This window comes from Suncus etruscus, chromosome 8, assembly GCF_024139225.1.
Source record: "Suncus etruscus isolate mSunEtr1 chromosome 8, mSunEtr1.pri.cur, whole genome shotgun sequence".
Classification (NCBI taxonomy): Eukaryota; Metazoa; Chordata; class Mammalia; order Eulipotyphla; family Soricidae; genus Suncus; species Suncus etruscus.
In genome coordinates, this window is record NC_064855.1 from 101,263,686 (window position 1) to 101,269,297 (window position 5,612).

At 30.8% G+C, this 5,612-nt stretch overlaps 1 non-coding gene across 1 annotated transcript; it reads left to right on the forward strand.

Moving 5' to 3' along the window:
* Window positions 1-5,168: 5,168 nt before the first annotated feature.
* Window positions 5,169-5,271, forward strand: LOC126017095 (U6 spliceosomal RNA). The gene has a single exon (XR_007498768.1). It is a non-coding gene; the product is annotated as a U6 spliceosomal RNA (small nuclear RNA).
* Window positions 5,272-5,612: the final 341 nt, after the last annotated feature.

Sequence of the window (5,612 nt, forward strand, 5' to 3'; positions counted from 1 at the left end):
TGGCCCCTAGAAAGTTTGAAGGAATTTTTGATTCTGGAGCTGAAGTTTCTGTGATTACTTTAAAACATTGGCCCCAAATTTGAGCCTTGCAAGATATACTTTATTTCCTAGAAGAAATAAATGTTGTATTGCCGTCAGCATCTGTATGCCTGAGCTCTAGGTTTTTGAAGTGTTTGGGACTGGTGAAACAACAGGTTGTTTTTCTACCTCATGTAGCTCTGAATTCCTTGATTCTCTGGGTCATAATTTTCATAGAAATGAAGGGCTAAATATCACTTTCCTTGCTAAATTCCCTCTCAAATTACCAGCTCAGACGTTTTACCCTTTTGCTAAACATCAAGAGGGTTCCAACCCTCTTGGCTCCCTATACAATCCAAGGAAAATTGAATGTCCTAATCTGGTTTCCCCAATGATTCATGAACTGCACAATTTTAGAAGAGCTAACAAAATTAGTTGACAAGCTACTAAGACTGGGACACATAAAAACTTTTCTAAATGAAATTAGCCTATATTTGTAATCCAAAAGAAATCATGTAATTTAAGATATTTGTCTGATATTTGTCTAATTCATCCATGCTTCTTATAGAGAAACTACAGAACATCTTCACCAGTAACAATTCCAAAAGACTGGCCTTTGATAGTGATTGACTTAAATGACTGTTTTTTACAATATTATACATATATATGTATATAAAATTATATATTATATCTATATTATAGTATATAAGTATAGCACATATGAAAATTATAGACATATAAAATATATTAATGCTTATATATAACTATGCAATATATCATATCATATTTCTATTCACTCAAAAGACCAAAAGCAGTTTGCCGTTTCAGTTTCTTCGTTCAAAAATAGAGCTCCCATGAGATGATTTCAATAGACAGTTTTGCCTAAAGTCATGGAAAACTCACCCACAATGTGTAAATATTTTGTTGATGTAGTTAATGCCCTGCACATGCAAAGTTTTTCATGTACGTATCATAGAGCTCCCATGAGATGATTTCAATAGACAGTTTTGCCGAAAGTCATGAAAAACTCACCTACAATGTGTAAATATTTTGTTGATGTAGTTAATGCCCTGCAGATGCAAAGTTTTTCATGTACATATCATTCATTATATGATAAAATCTTGCTCTCCAGTTCTACAGAGCGACAATTACAATGTTTGTATGAATATGTCATCAGTCGCTTGCCAGTTACTAGTTTAACAATAGCCACAGAAAAAATTCAGACTTTGCCTCCATTTGAGTACTTGAGTTTTGATTTGCAATGAACTTCAGTTTATAGCCAAAGATTTTTTTCTTTCTATTGTCCCCAAATTGTGCTGCATCTATGCAAATAAGATGCCAGTCATTTTATCTTTTAGATAGTCATCCACTCTTTTTTAGAACCTTGGGACACAAATTACTTTTCTTTGTCTTATATTTCTATTTTTTCTATACATATTAAAGGGGCAGTTGTTGGTTTGACCAGTTTTCATTCTATTCAAAATATTTCTTCTTTGCTATGTATGTTACTCAGTGGATTGAAGTACCTTTGGATTAAAGTACCTTTTGGATTTTTGCCTTGAATGTGGTCTTTGGATTCCCAATAAATCACCAAAGTTTTAGGGAGAAAATGCTTGTGTTTTTACTTTTCCATTACTGAAATTTCTGCTTTTTGTTCTTAGGGCTAGTGAGCAGAAGGCTTGTAATGGAGGTTCCTGAAATTGTTTTTATCTCCATAACTATGTATATATTATCTTCTGTATGCATTTCTTACAGACCCATGTCTGCCCAATCTATTATGATTAGGCCATGAGGCTTCAAAGGGCTTTAATGAGTATGTTCTCATTTTCCTAAATTTAATCTGCTTTATTTCACTCTATATATCATAAACAGGTAACAATTTTTATGTCACTGTCACTATTAAAATAACAATTCATCTCAGTCATTTTCACTATTCAAATAACATTAATTTCCAAGTTTTAAATCTGTAACTAACTTTCACATTAATCTCTGAGTTTTTGTACCTTCTAATTTATTGGTTTGAGTATTGTTTTAGAATATGTGGAAGTGAATAAACACATATGTAGATTACAAGGAATTTTATCATTTTTTCTATATTGTTTAACATTTATATTTAGACATTTCTTGTGAATCATATAGAAAATTTTCTTTTTTGGATAAACTTATTCCTTGGAACTATATTTTAAATAAATATGAAGCAATTTTTTTTGTTGTTGTTAAGCTTGAAAAGAAAACTCTACCTAGCAGGGTTTTACCAGAGATGTAGATTCCCTAAAAGAGACTACAAAAGGAATGCTTTTATTTTACAAGCTACAAAAAGAGTAATTTATAGGGATATATTTGTGTTTTGAATTTGTTCAAAATGATATTCATTACAATATAGACAACCAAGAAACTTCCTAAATGTCTAGTTTTTAAAAAATACTTAAACACTTAAATCTTTAAAAATTTCTAAAGTTTTACAAAGAGGTAGATAGTACTAAACTATGCTAATTATTTGTAATTGATGCTAATAAAGAAAACTCTAATTACTTCACTTGTAAATTATTGGCCATGAGACCCTCACTTTTTTAATCATATTTTTTCTCTTTGAAGCAGTGGATACATATACTATTAAGTAATAAAGCTCTTTGTATTTTGTTTTTTTTTTATATCTGCTTTACTGACTTCTGAAGAATATTATGACAATTCATAGTCATATTTAAGAAAATGTGTCTGACAAATTTAAAATCAATTTTTTTTCTAGTTCTATATCATTAATTTTGGCTCTAGAGTTGATGTTGTGAAAGGTTCTGCCAATGATTTCTTCAGTATATTTAATAACATTTTGATAACAAACCTTTTAATATTTATATAATTTATTATTATGTGTAGTTAGAGGTAGAGGTCTGAGTTTAATGTTTTATATACGGCTAGCCAAATTTCTTAAAAGAACTTATTGAAGAGATTTTCTTTGCTCCACTTTATGCTCTAACTCTTGGTCAAAATTATCTGACTGTATACTTGAGAATAATAGTATTTATTTATGTATCTTATGGATTTCAGCCATAACTGGAGTGCTCAGGGCTTAATCCTAACTCAGCAAGCATTCTGGGATCACTGTAGGATCACTTGAGAACCATGCATGGTGCCAATCTCAAACTTGGAGGAGGCACATGCAAAGAAAGGACTATACAAAGTAGTATACCTCATTATATCTCATAGAATACAATCTTTTATGCTTTAAACACTTATTTTTAAACTTCAAAAGTTTTGACTTTATTAAGAAGGCACTGGTTACTTAATTACCTTAATACAGTTAATTCTGCAATTAATTTCTTATGTTCATAATTTGTTAATTTATATATTAAGATATTTAAAATCAATAATTACTTATATAAAATAGAGTAAAATAGCAATGAAGAGTAAGAAATGCAAGCAATACAAATACTTTGGATTTTTTGTTTGTTTTGTTGTTGTTGTTGTTGTTTATTTTGTTTTGCTTTGGGACCAAACCTGGCAGTGATCAGAGATTACTCTGGGCTCTGTGTTCAGGAATCATTCCTGCAGGCTCCAGGGACTATATGGGGTACCTGGGATTGAACCTGGATAGGAGTCAAATGCCCTATAGCTCTGGGCCCTAAAGTTGATTTTTTTTTTTTTTTGGGCCACATCCAGCGATGCTCAGGAGTTACTCTTATCTCTGCACTCAGAAATAGCTCCAGGCAGACTCGGGGGACCATATGGATTGCCAAGGATCTAATCAGTGTCCATCCCAGCTATGCCTCCACATGCAAGGCAAGCACCCTAGTGCTCGGCCCTAGAGTTGAATTTTTATGTTGCAATCATTTCCTCTTTATATGTTTGTTTTATGTATTTAGTTTGGCTTTGGAGACCACATATGGCAGTCCTCAGTGCTTATACTGGTTCTGAGTTTATGAAAGGGACGTTTTCATGGATAGAGGCAATTTAATAGACTGTAGTTGCTGTATACTGAGATTTCGTGGAAGGTGTGGTTTGAAACCATATATTAGAAAACATGTAAAATGTACTCAGCAACATATACAGTATTGTAAATGAATGTCATCTCAATATTTTTAGATGGACAGCTATCATTTAAGAATAACCTTTATTTCAGTTGCACATTTATTCATTGGCTCACATAGTCATTGCAAAAGAGATTTAATGTCTAAGATTCAATTTTTGTGACAGGTATTATGAGACATGGTAAAAATTGTGTTTTGTTTTAAAGAAAAAGTCATAGTGAAAACTTTATAGTTTATATATATGCTCCAATTCTAATAAGTGATATTTGTGGGCATAAATTTTTTAAAATGAGTGATAAAAGTGTTCTTATTGCTGATTTATTTAACTGAAAATGTAGAGAAGGACTTGAATATGGTGATTATAGTGATCAAAAAATGATTCAATGGGAATTTAAAACATTTTGGATAAACTGTAGGAACACCTATAAAAAGGAACAAGTAGGATGAGTTAATATTTATACTGAATAAGTCATAATAGTAAGACCAAGTGTTAGTAAAACATTATTATAAACCATGAACCACTGAACTTAAAGGATAGATTTTAGTGACAAATTTTCATTGTAGAACTTTACTTCAGATTCAGAATAAAAATACTTTGAAGAAAATGACCACATATTTAGGTGTTTGTAAATTGGTAGTAGTCACAGAGAGCTAATAAGAGTATTAAATAAACAGGTAGTAATAAAAAATGATACACTCAGAAAAAATAAATATAAAAAATGTTGTACAGAATAAGATAATATTGTGTATATGATAGAATTAGGAATGAGTCAAATATGATGCCTGTTACATGGAATAAAGAATTCCATAAATAATGCACCAATCACTAGCAACAGTAATATTATTACAGAAACAAGTAGGATGAATGGCCAAGAATTTGAGTCACACTATGTCTATTTGGTTGAAATATATGTGTATACAAAGGACTATTAATAAAGTTGAAAGCTAATATGTATGGTAATCTCTGGCTATTTAATGCATTAATAAATAAAATAATGATAAATTATTCAGCTTACTCAAGTCATGTGCTTTTTCTTGGAAGCATAGTGATATAAATCATATACTAAATCAGCCTTTTAGTTATATGTATTACATATATTATAATTATCCACAATAAAAAGAACAGTGCTCGCTTTGGCAGCACATATACTAAAATTGGAACAATACAGAGAAGATTAGCATGACCCCTGCACAAAAATGACAAATTCGTAAAGCGTTCCATATTAAAAAAAAAAAAAAGAACAGAACACTTAAGATTAGTCATTCATTGACAAATTTTGCTTTTCTTGGATTATTAATATATTTTTGTTTTTATTCTGAGTAAAGAAAATTTAGTGAATTGTTAGATTTTAATACAAAACAATCAACAATAATTAGTATTAATTAAAATTAACCAGTATAAAATGTATACTCTAAAATTTAAGAAAAATACCTTCCATAGTTTTTTTAATTTTTTTTTTTGGTTTTTGGGCCACACCCATTTTGATGCTCAGGGGTTACTCCTGGCTATACGCTCAGAAATTGTCCCTGGCTTGGGGGGACCATATGGGACACCGGGGGATCGAACCG